The 16,613-nt window shown below is 41.6% G+C and overlaps 1 long non-coding RNA gene across 19 annotated transcripts in view; it reads left to right on the top strand.

The window, feature by feature from the left end:
* The window catches only part of LOC119864794, a 293,914-nt gene that overhangs the window by 98,665 nt on the left and 178,636 nt on the right, over nt 1-16,613 (top strand). For 17 of the 19 annotated variants that reach the window (XR_005368713.1, XR_005368714.1, XR_005368709.1 and 14 more), the window contains exon 2: nt 12,986-13,173. The exons of the other annotated variants lie outside the window; for them this stretch is intronic. This is a non-coding gene — a long non-coding RNA (uncharacterized LOC119864794). The remainder of the gene's footprint in view (nt 1-12,985; nt 13,174-16,613) is intronic. 19 annotated transcript variants of the gene reach the window in all.

The following is a 16,613-nucleotide window of genomic DNA, read 5'->3' as shown; positions in this document are numbered from 1 at the left end:
TTAATTGTGCAGAATGGAAATATGTTTAATTATTTTGATAACTTTACCTCCCTAGGTCTAATTTTTCTTAAATTAAAAAAAATAATTAATTAATTAGAGAGAGAGAGAGAGAGAGAGCAAGCATGCAAGCACAGGGCAGAGGAGGGACAGTGGGAGAGAATCCTCAAGCAGACTCCCTGATGAGCACAGAGCCCTACAATAGGCTCTATCCTACGATCTTGTGATTATGACCTGAGCAGAAATCAGGAGTCAGGCGCTTAACTGATGGAACCACCCAGGCACCTCTCTATGAGGTCTAATTTTTCTATATCTGTGATCTGCAGAAAATATTACCTGTCTTATAGAGTTCTTGTGAGAATTAAATTAGGTCATGTAAGTAACAGACATGTGGTAAGTTCTCAGCACATGATCGCTGCTGTTTTCATTTTTCAGCAAGACCCTTCACTGCCCAGAATCTCCATGATTTCACCTAAAGATGAGGCATTTCAGTACTCAATCAGGCCCTTCCTAGTTTAAAGCAATGATGATAGAATTTTCCAAACTTACCTGTTCGTAGAAAATTTTAAAAATAACATACTAATAGGACCAGCAGCCATTCTTGAGGATATAAATGTTTGATGAATGATAAACACTGAATCATGTCCAAATGTGTTGAAAGGTACATCATCTAACCTGTAGTCATAATATATACCGTGCACGTTAATGCACTGGTTACTGCCTCCAGCAATTCCCCGAGTCACACAGCCAGCGGTCTCAGGCAATTTCTTTTCATTTTGTGCAAAAATACCTCATTTCTTATGGTATAGTGTCAACTTTAATTGTGTACCTGCATTTATATGTTTATGTTCTCAACAATATAATTAAGTTATATTGTAGAAGAACAATTTGCTAGCATCAATTTTATTTTTGCAAAACATCTATTAACATTGAGTTCTACAGAAACTAATTGGCTAAACCTCATATCCTGTTACCGCTAAAGCAGTGTTTTTCAAACTTTTTTGACAGAGGCTCACAGCAAGAAATTAATTTTGCCTTGCAACCTAGGGCACACACACATATACAAATATTATGTAATTGAAATACATTATTTCATGGTATGATGTTCTCTTGTAAAGCCAAGCACTCTATTTTTTATTCTATTCTGTTCTATTCTATTCTATTCTATTCTATTCTATTCTATTCTATTCTATTCTATTTATTAAAGTACTGCTGATCAAAGCCCACTGGTTTGATTTCCAGACCCACTAATGGGCAGTGCTCTCAGTTTGAAAAAGACCCAGGGATCAAGCTAGGAAATGTGTGGTGTTTGTGGCTCTCCTTTTGCCAGGTGGGCGTACTTCTTAGATTACACTTCAAGTGTATTTGAAATGAAACCTTTTCTAACCTCCAGAAAGCCTATGGAGGGGGCATTACCTAGGAAGGGTCATGTTGCCCAGCCTGAAGAGAGGCAGCTGCAGGCTCCCAGTCTAAAAGGAGGGAGAGCAAGATAAGGGAACCCACAGCTCCCTCAGAGAAAGGCCCAAGAGTAGTAGGGAGAGGGTTTGGAGAAGCTGAGGAGAACTCTGGGGATGGCCCTTCCCCAAGACTCCCAAGATTTCAGCTGTCTGCCATCCCCACCACCCAACCCTGGCCCACCTGCTCCTCTCCTGGCAACCAACCCACTGCCCCCTCTATACTCCAGGGTTCTCCTGTCGCTGCTGGAAAACACTCCTCTCTCTGTTTCTTTCCCTTCTCATGTCAATGCCTGATTCACACTAAATCTGTCATATCTCCCCTTGAAACTTTTCTTATACAGCCTCCCAATACCAACCTCAACCTGCACCCCTGTCCGTGTGCAGGACTGATGCTTCCTCTCTACCTAGGACATCCTCTTTATTTCTCCATCCTAACATGCACCATGATGCATTTCATTATTTTTCCTTTCCTCTGTGCTGTAAACTCCTCTGAGAGGCCAGGGATCTGTCTTTTTGTGACTGTTCTATCTTGAGGAAGTGGGATCATAAGCAGTAGCCACTTACCTTCTAAATGGCTTACTATGCACCATCTGCTTCCACGTCCACCACCCTGTTTTGTCTGTGAGGCAGGGAGGGATGATAGGATTATTTGCTGCTTACAGACTGAGAAACTGAGGTCAGAGAGGGGAGGAGGCATTCCTGAGGGTACACACCCGGCCGGTGGAGAAGACCAGACATTGAGGCTTGGACTCTAAGCACAACATGGCACACACACACTCACACACACACATACATATTCACACACACACACACACACACAGGGCCTCCCAACCAGCCCTGTTCTTACTCATGACCTTCAGAGTCCTCAACAAAAGCCTCACTGATTTGTCCTCATTGTCAGAGGTTTCCATTAGATGTGTGAGCAAAAGGGTGGGCATGGGCACAAATGCCTGGATTCAGGACTGGGCCCATTTCACCAATAATGGATGCTACATCCTCTGAGAATTCTAGAAGGCATTGAACATTGCCGAGGGAGTTCAGAAGTAGGATTTCTCCTTCAAATTTGCTTAACCCTGACATCTGATTGCATAGAATTTGGAACAAGAGTTACCTGTAGACATTAAGGAGATGAAGTGTGTTTGTGTGGACACGCATCCTGCATCAGAAAAGTTCAGATACATAAAGAGATGCTTTTGTATAATTCATGTTATTTACTAGAACGATTTTACTGGCCCTCCGAACATCATTGTGCTCTCTACTATAAATATGCATTCAGACCTTTTCCAAACCACTAGTCATTTGCCCAGCGGGCCATAAAAGCAATGTATCATGTAACCATGTATTGGGATGAAATTTCAAAAGCTCTCCATTTAGGCAGCAGGCCTTAGCGGGTTTGGGGAGCTGTAACATTATCCATTTAATTATACATTTGGACACACTGAAAAAAAAACCTGTATTATTTACACAATTGCCTGTAATATTCTCTCCAAGCTGTTAGACCTAAGTCAGAAACCATTAGAATGCTAATCAAGAGAAGAATATGAAATATATTTCCTTGGTGCAACTACAGCAAGTTTTCTAGACACTTTTATTTCAGCCACATGTTTTTTCCCCTTGCACCTTCTATCTGAAGAGGCCTCCCATGGCCCTGGTGGGGGTACTAGACTGCTAATTTGGGAACACAACACAATCTGCCAATATTGGCTCTTTTTTTCTCAAAGACGTCTCATACAAGGCATGGTACCATATATTTGAGGAGAGCCAAATTGTTGGAATGGGGAAGTTATTCTATTCAGGGGAGAAAGTTTCCCCAGGATATAATCCTGTCAGGGATAGACATTGCATTAAATGTTCTCATTCAGATTAACTACTTGAGAGACACAGAGAGTGTGCCTTTCTGGATCCCCGGCATTCTAGAATATGGTAGAGCAGAGGGCAGATGTGTGGAAGGAAGCCCAATGCCTCTATTCCTTACCAGTATGTTTTCAAATTTCCATGCACTCGGTGGGTGCCCACTGCACAGAGCAGAGGAAGTTTTGTCTTATAGAAATATGGCCTTTGGAGGGGGAAGCAGATAACAAAGCAGCAAATCATGCATGTTGGTAAAAGGAAGCCCAGAGGTTTTCAGATGGGGACTTGATGGCCTAGCATGTGCTCAGGCCTGCACAGGTGAGCGTCCTTTCTCCTCTGACTGCATCCTGGCCTCCCCAGCAAGTCAGGGTCTTGGATTTATGCCTCAGACTCTGGCAATGGGTCTCTCATTTCCTCAGACTGGGGTCTGTCACTTGGCTCTGCATGTGCCTTTAGTCTTTCTTTGGCTTTTCTTTCATTCTGAGTATTCAGCTTTGTCCTTTTTATACTTCATCTGAGGAAGAGTCTCGAGGTAAGCTTGCAAGCACTTGATGCTGCCAGAAACGTGGTCTAATATCAAGCAAGAGCAGAGAACTCAGGTAAGCCTCCACATGGAGTATCTGATTTATCTCCTTTAAGCAATAAGAGCTTGGAATGACATTGAATGGCCATGCATCTGCATAATAGATAGACTATCCCTTTGGTTTTTACTTTGTTGTCACTGCTTACTGCTTTGTAATGTTACATAATATAACTGATATTTCCCATGTTCTCTTGATACAAAACAGTTCCACTGATGTGTACCGTTTAGATAGGTTGTTTCACCAAAGCACAGTGTCCTTGTGTGAACATCCATGGGGTAGAAAAATGAGACCTGGAATTCTTCTTCTCACCTCTGTTACTATTTACATTGTCATAGTGCTGACAGACACAGCAATAGCACTTTCAGCCAAATGCACTGAATTTACGAGAATGGCAAGTGTTGACTCCTGATAGGTGTCAAAGAGGGAATAGGATTTGGGGGGAGCATACTAAACATTTTATTCGGTTTAACATTAATAAAGAGAGATTTGTCATTTTATGTTAAATGTAGCCCTTAAGGAAATCTGGGTAGATCATGGATCTTCCTGGAAACTTCTTTGAACTGAAGTAGTTTCTTGCCAACATTGAAATGTACTTTTGTGGGTATTTTAGGGCTTTGAAAATCAATCAATGAACCATTAAATGGATCCTACCATTCCATAACCATATGATAAAATGGAAATAATTTAAGGACTCTTCCAAGACTGTTTTCTCCTTCATATCATAAGACTAATAATAACTGCCTTGCAAGGTAGAATGAAATGAGATGACCTCAGTAAAGCACCGAGTCTGGCTCTTGTATGTAGTAGGCATTAAACGTATGGCTCTGTTAGAATTCTGCTGTGCTCATCTAGTGGAATCCTGCCCACTATCGGGGGTGATTCTGCTGTTTAACATATTTTCTCTGAATTCTGCTTCAAACAAAAGAAGGAGGGAAGGAGGGGAGGAAAGACGACGGGAAGAATAAAAGAAAGAAGGGGAAAGCAAGAATTAGACAACAGAAACAAGAGGCAGGGTATTTGGAAGTGTGTGAAAGGTCACGTTTCTTTGCACAGAAATCTGTTCTGCTTGTCTCTTGGGCTCACAGGCCAGGCTGGCATGCTGTAGGGATCAGAACTCTGGTGTTTATTTATGTGATCCTCACTTCAACTGGCAGCTGCTCCAGTCCAGGAATTTTATGGCAGGAAATATAAAGTGCTGTTGGATCCGGGTGCTTTAAGTCCTGGGTGGAATTGTTCATTCTTTAAAAAAAAAAAAAAAAAAGGAAAAAAGTAAGAGGGTGACAATCAGCTAAGGACTATTAAGCTTCATGGCCTTGCTCTTATCACATTGCATCTACTCTTACCAGTTCTTAATCACTACAATGTAATAACATCTTTAAAATTTATTGAGACAATTAGAAGCAAACAGTTCTTTTGACCCCCAGCTCTTTCAAAGTCACGTGATGCTACACGAGAAAGTGGGGCCATGAGACTGGTGTTGCAGTTTAATGTCCATTTTAGATTCCAGCGTGCCACGAGGAAAGGGGAACTGGATGGCAGGACAGAGAAACTAGAATTCTGGTCTCTGTTTTTCCTTTAGATTGTGCTCTGATCTTGCACCTGCAGTTTGACTTCCCTGAGCCTTAACGTGCTCATATGTAATCTATCTCAAAAGTTTTTTATTTTTCTTTTGGAAAGAAAAGGGAGAATCTATCTCAAAAGTTTTTTATTTTTGTTTTGGAAAGAAAAGGGAGAATCTATTTTGGAATTGAAAACAAATGCTTTCCTTGAGATCACTGCCTACACTGTTGACTTCATCCTTTACAGGCCACTGCTGTGTCCACAGCCTCAGCTAGATGGGCAGTGGACTACGTGACTTCTTTCCTATATTCAAACTGCAGCCTAGTGGACAAGAAGGCTGAGTACCTGAGTGAAAAGTGGTCCACAGATTGGGAGGCCGGTGACCTAGATCCTGCATGACTGATGCTAGCCAGAAGTCCAGGATTGCAAAAAGGATAGTGGGACTGACTTACTTGGAAGCTGAACCCAAAGGCTGTGAGGTCAATTCAGGATTATATAGACAATATGGATCTTAAATAAGCTTCAGTCATGGCAGACCTGGCTGGTAGTGAGGATCTAACAGAACAGGTAGATAGAAGCCAGGAGGGATGTTATAACTGGGATTTTATGTAAATTTTGAGACACATACATGTGTGAGTACATATGCATACATACAGAATTATTTCAGGGCCCATTTCTGGTCTGTTTAGTATTCAGAGCTTAAGAGTGAGGGCTCTGCTGTTACGCTGCCTGAATTTAAATTCTAGCTGTGTAACCTTCAATAATTTATTTAACCTCTCTGGGCCAGCCTCTGTTTTCCCACAGGTAAAGTGGAGCTAGAGCTGATATCACCATTCCTGTGGGATTGTAGATAAAGTGCTTAGCATAATTCCTAGAACATAATAAGAGATTGATAAATTCAGAGCTATTATTCTTTTGTATTCATTATACTTTAATTGACTTCAAAAATAAATCTCTTTTCCTTGAGGTAACGCAAATAAGTCCTTCCTTGCAACTAACAAAGTCTTAACTAAAGTAATCTCCCCTTCTTCCAGTGTGAGGGCACTCTCTTTCCCCCGTGAGGCCTTCCTTGATGACCAAAATCCCATTTTCATGTCCGCTGAATTTTGTCTGCATTCATATAGGACTTTGCAAAACAGTACCTGCAGAACAGAGACAATGATCCCCACCACCATAGCATGTCCTGAATTGTAGTGTTTATGATTTTTCATGCTTGGATCTTTACTTTTGCAACAAAGAAGCAGCTCCTTGAGGGTAAGGGCTATGCTTTGTATTTACTGATTTCCCAGTGTCTAACATAATGTTGGAATGACCAATGGAATATAATACATTTGCATTATTGGACAAACTTGGGTGAACCATGAAAACCTTTGCCCTAGAGCAGTTCTGTCATTCCTTGTATCATCTTTGGCTTACTTATCCAACAAGCACAATGTTTATTTCATAGGACAAAGCTAAAAAGCAAACACATTTTAAGAAGTCAAGTGCATCTGGGTTGTCTCGTTACATGTGCAGCTAATAAACTTCACCATGTTGCTCAAATCATGTCTACTTTCCAAACCTCAAGTTCCACATCTGCTGAGTGAAGCTGATAAATATTTTGATCTCTAATTTTCCTGCCAAATTAATCTAGTGTCCATTACATGTAATGGCTGATTTCTTGGAATTTATTCTTTTACAAAACATCTTAAGGGAGTTTATTTGTGCTTGGAGTTTTAGTGTTGCCCAGAGGCAGTATAACATGGTGGTTAAAATCAGGGCTTCAGAATTACGGACTTTGGATTTGAATTCCAGCTCCACCAACCTACCCATTGGTCTTCAGCAAGTCACTGTACCTCTTTGATCTTCAGGAATAAAACCTGTCTCTGGAGGTTGGCATGAAGACCAGAGATGATAATGTATGTTAAGTGTTAGCATTCAGAATTTGGTAGTCAAGACGAGGGCTTGGGCCATAACCTAGAATTATCTTTCAAACCCACATGGCTGAGCATCAGCTATGTCTCAGTGGGCGCTGTGTATTAGGAAAGATGTTTTCTTTTTACCTGGTCGCATTACTGAGGAGTACACATAACTACTCCTTAGAAGATGCTTTGCTTGTTGAGTGTGCAGAATAGAGGATGCTGGGGCAGAGCTGTCTGGGGAGTCGAGGCAGGCAGGTGGAAAAACATCACCAATGGCCAGGGTTTTTGCATTCAGCTTTACTGACCCTAGAGCTCCTATTGTGTTCATCATCAAAAGCCTTGGAGATGATACTCATAGAGTCTTTCCTCTTTCTGGAAGTCAGCTTATACGGACAAATCTGTGACCTTCAGCAGATTTTCCCACCTCTATTTCCTCATGAATGAGGATAACAATGAGATGCCTTATAGGAGCTTAGGTAATATGATGTATGTGGCACATAGTAAAAAGTCAAAATACATGTTTTTTTATTATCATTATGCATGTACGATGATAACTTTCAGGAAGAGGGGTAATTAGCCACCAGTAGAAGCACAGGTAGGAATAAACTAGGTGGGCTGGGGCCCAAATGCCTGTGAAGAGGCATCTGGGCAGGGGTCCATGCATCTGCACAATTTGGATCTGCACGTATGTTGAAGAACTCTTAAGTATTTTTTTTTAAGATTTTATTTTTATTTATTTTAGAGAGAGAGAATATAAGTAGGGGGAGGGGCAGAGGGAAAGAGAGAGAATCCCAAGCAGATTTCATGCTGAGCACAGAGCCTGATACAGGGCTTGATCCCAGGACCCTGAGATCATGACCTGAGCCAAAATTAAAGAGAATAAGTCTAACCCAACTGAGCCACCCAGGTGCCCCTAGATCTCTAAATATTTTAAACAGTGGAGCTCAGAATGTGTGTTGAGGACATGAAGGAAGAAGACACAGAGAAACGGGGGCAGGATCAGATCTGGACAGCCTTTAGTGGCCAACTTTTTTGAGTCCCATCAGTCCCTTCTGCTTATTTGCTCACGTAGGAGGCATTTCCAGTGTTCAGGTTCTCAGGCTGCCCCTGACATGCTGTTCAGTGTTCTCTGGGTCACTCAAACTCTGAGACACAGGCCACCCAATGGTTCCAATGTCTTGCTGCTTTATGGGTTTGTTGCCACCTGAATTGTATGTTAGGAACACATGCAGATCATAGGTGCTGGGTAAGTACAAATATTTTAATTAAATGTTGCCTCATGACACCAAATATCAAAAACAAAATTTGCCTCCCACCACATCCAGCTACCAAATGGTGCACTAATACGGTATATTATCCATAAAACACATGTATATATTTGAAATGATAGTAATGATACTAATTCTATAATAGCAACCATCTTTTGAGTATTTACCATATGCCATTGAAATAAAAACTTTATATATATATGCATATGCATATACACACACATATATAGCACCCTATTTAATCTTTACAACAACTCTATGTGATAAATATTAACTATTATTCCCACTCTACCAATGAAATAATTGAGTCTTAGGATGGTTAAGAAGACTGCCAACAGTCACACAGTCACAAAATTCACAAATAACACAGCTGGAATGTGAATGTGGGTTAACCTGAGTGCTTGATTTGGACATGCTAAGGAAGCAACCAGATTGGGAACCTGGATGTTCTGAAAAGTATGCAGAAAATTCAGCCAAACAACCAGATATTTGTCAAATGACTGACTAGTAGCTGCTTGCTTGATTCAATCCCCTCTCGTGTAGAATTTTCTTATCCTTTATCCCTTCATAGCCTTCGTCTTGGCTTTCACATGTAATCAGAGAAATAAGAGAACAATGCCGTTATACTTGTAATAGCCACTTAAGGTAAACTCGTAATTTGTGTTACCGAGGAGAAAATGGAACTTTAAAATAGAATCTTCTCAAGGTCACGTGGGTGGCCAGTGACCGAACTAAGACCTGAGCCCTGATTCCAAGCCCCTTTCTACTGCAGTGTGCTACTTCCTCTAAAGTTGTGATCACAAATGGCCCCCATTCTCAGGGTCAGACACCTCTGTTTCTCCAGTTCCCAAGTTTTCGTTTGAAAGTAATACCGTCTCCACTGTGCTGAAAGCTGATACCACCCTCTCCCAAATGGGAGAATTAAATTCATTACTAATGCTTAAAACCCAATTCAGGTATGCTCAGCTACCAACCCAGGCGCTGAAGTGAGACACCTATAATCATCTCTTTATTGTTTGCTCATTTTATGGGGGCCCTCCCCTCCCTCCACCCCCCTCCCTGCCTGCCATCAGGAATTCACATCGCGGAGGCTCCTTTGCGGCAGCATGGGCAAGCATCTCAATTTCCAAACATCTGGCTGGTTTCAATCAATGAGGCTCTAAACACGCCACTCCTGGGGCTACAGTGGTAGTGGCGGGATAGCTGGATTCAGGACGCAGATCTAGTAATAAGCAATACAAGTAATAAGCTCTGAATTCTTTTGTTCATGAAAAACCTAGATCTATACTACCAGGGCTGGGCTGGAAGGAGGTAAAAGTGAAAACAAAGCCTTACTCAGTCTAACAGAGCTGACAAGCAAGCTTAGTGAAGTGGGGAATGTCTGCTACTTTCCTGAAAGCCAAAATTCTACTTAGTGACTTCAGGAGAAGAGAATCTCAACAGATTTGCAGAGAATCAGGGTAGGAATTGGATGCCCAAAGCAGGGGAAACAGGTCTTTTCTACGAGAGGGAATGACACTAAATTCTTTTGTTTGAATAGTGCTTTGTAGTTAATAGAATGGTAACATCCATGTGGAGAGAAGGTCATGGACAGGGACACTATGGCCAAACTGCTGGGTTCATATGCAGCTCTTCCCAATTATAAGCTGAGTGAACTTGGGCAAGTCACTTACCTGTTGGCTATCTTATTTTCCTGAGAGTGGTAAATACTATGACTACTTTAGGATTTTTGTTATTGATTTAAGAGAGAGAGAGAGAGAGAGAGAGCGCCCACACGCACATGAGTGAGTGTGCATGCATGTGCATGCACGAGCAGGGTAGAGGGAGGAGCAGAGGGAGAGGGAAAGACTCCTTGAGCAGACTCTCTGCTGAGTGGGGGCCCCTGTCCCGCTACTGGATCTCACAACCCTGAGACCTTGACCTGAGCTGAAATCAAACGTCTAGTGCTTAACAGACTGAGCCACCCAGGTGCCCCTACTGATAGGACTTTTGTAAGGGTTAAGTAAGATAACACAAACAAAGTGTTTAGAGCATGCTCACTACATAGTAAATTCTACATAAGTATTTGCTGTTATTGTTTTATTTGTTCTTTATAAATGTCTTGCAATGAAGGTAGAGTAGACATTATCAGCCTTGGAAAAAATAGCTCAATGTGATCAAGAAGTTTACCTAAGATTATGCCAGTAGTAAGATACAGAGCTAGGTCCCAAACCCACTTCCATGCTTTTGCTCAGACCTTCATACATCCATTTCTTTATTACTTTGTTGACTATGAATGAATCAGCCACTCTGTTAGGTACCCAAAGACGAATCTTGACATAGATATTTCCTAAAATATATCAGAGGCTAATGATTTCTACAAACACCTGATGAAGGTACTGCTTGGGGAAAGCTGGAAGTGAGTTTGGGGGTGGGTTTCAGTTGTTACTATTTACTAATAGTTTGTCAGTCTTCAGGGCCTACGAGCTGTGAGTGTATACTAAAAATCAGCTCTCTGGTGAATTTTTAAAAAGAGTTTATTAAATGCTTATTACATTTTTAACACTGTTCTAGGCACTATGGAAACCAGTGAGTAAGCCAGACAAAGCTAACCCTCTCCTAGAACTTTTATTTCAGTGGAGTGACAGATAATTAAAAAAAAATGCAATAATTTAAAATAGTACAATATCCTATTAAGGTTGGGAATAGTGATATTACTACTACTACTAAAATGGTAATGGTGATAATTATAGTCAATGAGAGAGAGATAACTATGTAATAAGCAGGAATTCATTCTTCATGTACTTATCACAAATCTTGTGCCACGGAGCACCTATTCAGAGCTCCTAGATCAGCTTTATGTTGGCTCTGCTTTGGAAAACATCGCTATTCATTTCAAGCAAACAGTCTTCAGGTGTGGCTTCCAGCACGTCTGTCCCTAACATTGGCAGGGCCCAGGACAAGAGTACTATAGAGGTGCACATACCATGTGTCTAAACATTTAAATGTTACACACCAAGTTAATAAACTTTTAAATCTATCTGCCTGCCTTGATGAATATGTCCTAACAATCTAGAAGGCCAGGTTTGGGTTTAGAATTCTCATGATCTTAGATTTTTGCTCTGGAAGGTAGTGGCCTGGGGAGAATTAGCTCCTGAAAACCATCCTTTTCCTTGTCCCATCTCCACAAACAGTAAGTGGCTTCATAAGAAAGATGTGGACTGTGGCCGCAAACAGCCATCCCTTGAACACCACTTAGCCTGGGTCTCGGGAAGTATGTTCCAGAAATCCCGGAGTTCTGGGTACCCAGCAAAAAAACGTACAGATACAATGACTCAGTTATTCTCACTCACTTCCAACTCTGCGTGATTCGGTTTCCAGTGCTGGAATTTGGATGATAGGAAAACCTACAAAATATTGATATTATGCTCTCCGTGTACAAGACGTTTTGTCTAGAAAGAAGTGTGTCTTGGGGGGAACTTCTAGACGGTGGCATAGGAAACATATAGAATTGAGAAATACAAAGAAGCATCTTGGCAATAATAATATTAATTGATCACATAAGTTTCTAGAATCCAAACAAGTGTCAAAGCCTCAGAGCAGGGAAGAGCAACCATGTTTGGAATTATGAGCGAAACATTTCCTTTCCTTGGACTGCAGATTCCCATGTGAAAACTGCAAGTTTTAGATTCTAAGTTCCTTTCTAGCACATTCTTCTATGATTTTATGATGTGATCTTCAGGGGATTTTCTCTTGAATGGAAAGCAGGGGTATTTATTAAGGGGAAGGGACTACACAATGAGATGTTTACCAAGAACAGTAATTATATATTATGGTCCAGTTCTTTACAGCTCACTTCAAAGGTTTTTGAATGTATTATCTCGCTGAATTTTCATTCCTAGCCTGCAGTGCTGGTATTTTTTCCCCCTCCATTTGCCACTGAAGAAAATGATCAGTGAATTACCCACGATCTCTCAGCATCTGATTGACAGAGCCAGGTCTCAAGTCCATCTTACAGCCTTCAATTGTAAGGCGAGTGCAGGTTTTTAAACCATTGCATTTGGGAGAAATGGTCTTGCAGGTGTGAAATCCATTCTTTCTGAAGGAAGAGAGGGATAAAACCCAGCAAGCATAGACCCATCTCTTATGACTCATCAGTCAACTTAAAGAGAACCTTTATTGCAGTCAGGAAAGCATTATTGCAGCTGCTACCAGGCCGACACACATGAGGCACATGCCCTCATAGCAGCATTGTCTCGCTCTGCCCCAGACACCGGGCTCTGGAATAATGCAGCCAGTGGGACACCTTCCCTGCACATATGTTGTAAAATGCTTAAAAGCTGAGAGCGTGCCTCCGAGTTCCGCTTCTGTTTCCATCCCTTCGCCAGATTGTGTGTGCAGCCTGGCCCATTGCCCGTGGCAGTCTACCTGCCACGATGGGAAAGACGGTCTAGATGGAGAAGAAAAGGAAGCACTGTTGTACGGAGCGCTCCCCTGGGTGCGTGCTCTCAGAGATGCTCCCAGAGATTCGTGCCAGGTGGAGAACACCAAATACTCCAGCAAATTAGCATGCAAGGTGAGTGGTGAGAATGGAGGAGGGGCAGGGGCGGTGGTGGGAAGCATGAACCATGTGAAGCATCACCAAGAAAGCAGAACCAGACTTCTGGATCACTGAGAATGCGTCAGATGCAAGACAGTAAGTCAGAACAGGAGGAGGGACGCCTACCAAGGGAATCACAGGGAGACACCCATCTTAGGGTTAAGGTCATGTTTGGGCCCCTCCACCAATGACAGCGGCTGGCTGTGACGTATCTGTGTCCCCATCACACTGCATCTTGGAGGTCGGTGCACGTGGATCAGTCTTCTGGACTCTGCTCCTTCCCTGGGGTCTGGATGACCATGGGTCACTTGATTAAATGCTGAAGTCTTTGTTTGTCTAGAAAAAAGGGGGGGGGGCGGATGATGAGACCGACCACTAGGTTTTCTTTGTGATTAATGTGTCACGTGTGAAACGCAGTCTGGCTTAGGTCAGTGTTTGGAACGTCGTAGATGTTAACTGCACTACATTAGCTGCATAATCAGAATCACCATCATTAATTTGTCTTTCCATCTTCAGTGAGTGTTGGATGCACTTGTTAAAAATGTTTACAATCAGAAGTAGTGGGGAAGAATTTACACACTCATTTCAAGCATAAACTTCAGTGAGTTTTGGTTAAGTCTACACGTACACATGGTCACCACTATAGTGAACATAGAGGGGTTCTCATATCCTAAAATGTTACGCTGTCCCTGCCTGACCACAGCCCCTCAACACCAGTGAGGCAGCTACCCATCTGCCTCCTGTCACTGTGGTGTATTATACATTTGTTATTTCCTTTTTTTTCTTTTTGCTTATTTCTGGTTTAATTTACTCTTTTTAAATCTCTCATATGTGCATTTAGATAATTGACTTCAGTGCTTTCTTCGAAGACTACCATTTAAAGCTAATATTTTTCCCTTAGAGCACTGCTTTAGTTGTCTTTCAAAATTTGTTGTTTTAATTTTCATCTAGTTTAAAATAACATAATTCCCCTTTTCATTTATTCTTCGATCTATGATTTAGTAATGCACTGTTTATTTCTCAAACACATGAGAATTTTTTTAATATTTTATTTTAGTTCCAGTTAATAGTGTAATATTAGTTGCAGGTATATAACAGAGTGACTCAGAACTTCCACACACCACCTGGTGCTCATCAGGACAAGTGCACTCCTTAACCTGCATCACCTATTTCTCCTGCCATCCCCACCCCCCCTCTGATGACCGTCAGTTTGTCCTCATAGTTAACTATGAGGTCCACTTCTTGGTTTGTCATTCTTTATTTTTTCCCCCTTTTCTCATTGCTTTGTTTCTTAAATTCTACATATGAGTGAAATCATAAGGTATTTGTCTTTCTCTGACTGACTTATTTCACTTAGCATAATACCCTCCAGCTCCAACTGTGTTATTGCAAATGGCAAAATTTCATTCTTTTTGATGGCTGAGTGATGTTCCATTGTGTGTGTGTGTGTGTGTGTGTGTGTGACACATAGCACATCTTCTTTATCCTTCATCAGTTGATGGACATTTGAGCTATTTCCATAATTTGGCTATTGTTGATGCTGCTGCTGTAAACATCAGGATATAGGTATCTCCTGAGGCAAGGGAAACAAAAGCAAAAATAAACTATTGGGACTTCATCAAAATAAAAAGCTTCTGCACAGTGAAGGAAACCATCAACAAAACTAAAAGGCAACCTAGGTAATAGAAGAAGATATTTGCAAATGACATATCTGATTAAGGGTTAGTATCCAACATATATAAAGAATTTATAAAACTCAACATCCCAAAATGAATAATCCAATTGAAAAATGGGAATTTTCAAGATATCTTTTTGACAGTGGTTTCTATTTTAATTCTGTTGCTGCCCTGGCCTCTTTGACCTGCAGGATCAGTCTTATCAACTGAGTGAGAATGCCGTGTTGTCTTTGGGTGTTCTTCCTTATACTGCATTCTGGAAGGTACATCCAACTAAAAACTGGGAGCAGTTGGAAAGCTCAGATACTTTGTCTCGCTCCTCATGGGGATCACAGTCCTCTGTTGCTGATTGGATTAAGCTACTTATTGTTTGTCAGATGGAAATAATTGTCCGAGAGGTCAAAGGAGCTCTAAAAATCTTCAGCATGATGCATATGATCCAGTTGAGTGCTTAGCACATAGTGCAGGCTCCACAAAGATGAAACATTGAATCTGAATAAGAAAATATCATTTAGGGGCACCTGGGTGGATCATTTGGTTAAGCATCTGCCCTCAGCTCAGGTCATGATCCCAGGGTCATGGGATTGAGCCCCGTATCGGCTCCCTGCTGAGAGGAGGGAGCTCTCCCTCTCTCCCTCTCTGCCGCTTCCCCTGCTTGTGCTTACTCTCTGTCAAATAAATAAATAAATAAATAAATAAATAAATAAATAAATAAAATCTTTAAAAAATACATCATTTAGAACTTATATATGGCATCCAACTCCCTTATCTTCAAGGCCAAGAAAACCCAGTTGTCCAAGTTCATCAGAGAGTTGTAGGATCAGAACTATAGAACAGGTGTCTTGATCTCTGTACTCTAAGGGGCACTCTAATAAAGGAAATCTCTTCTCTCTCTAGAAGGTTATGGGGAATTAGGCACTCCAACAGCTACACTCATAAAGTTAAAGAAATGTGTGATCTGGAAAAGTCTTAGTTATGAAGCCTCTAAAAGGGGTATCCCCTCCTCATCGAATGTCAGTGCTAATGCAGAGGAGACTGCCTAAACCTGAGCCTAGTGACTTTTCCTTTCAAGCCTCTGCTGCCACAGGGTTGAGGAATAGAATGTAGGTCTTAGAGTAAAGCATTCTGGGATCCACATCTCATTTACTAACTATTCAACCAGTACAAATAGCTGATCTTCTGCAAGCTCTGATTGCCTTCCACCTGATAAGGAACACACTATCCCTCAAGATTTTTATGTAAATACAGCACAGAGAATATACCTTATAAATGGCAATGACCCCACTAACTGGCCTCCCAATGAAAAACAGGCACAGGATGATGTTGAGATAGGTGGTCAGTTTAATATAATGGTAAAAATTAGGAGTCAGACAGATGTGGATTTGAATCCCAGTTCTGCCACTTGCAACACCGTCCCATGGGGAAGTTGCTTAACCTCTGCACAGAAGTCAGAATTGACTGGGTTATGCCCTGTAGTGGATACAGAGATGCATTTCCCAGATCCCTTTTCAGGACTGAAGACCCAGGTTTCCAGCTGCTGGGAATATTCACAGCTGATGGCTCTCAGCTCACTTCTCTCCAGGATTTGCCCTTGGCTGAAAGTCACCTCACCCAACATCACAGCTTCCTCTCTGGAACAGCTTTGATTCAATGACTAATTGGTTCAAAGACATAAGGGCCTGGCCCTCTGTCTCCCATGTGGGACAGCTTAGTGGCCATCACACCTTCAGAGCTTCTGGT

This window comes from Canis lupus, chromosome 13 (assembly GCF_011100685.1).
Source record: "Canis lupus familiaris isolate Mischka breed German Shepherd chromosome 13, alternate assembly UU_Cfam_GSD_1.0, whole genome shotgun sequence".
Lineage (NCBI taxonomy): Eukaryota > Metazoa > Chordata > Mammalia > Carnivora > Canidae > Canis > Canis lupus.
Note: the sequence above shows the minus strand (reverse complement) of the source record. Positions and strands in the feature narration are given on the sequence as shown.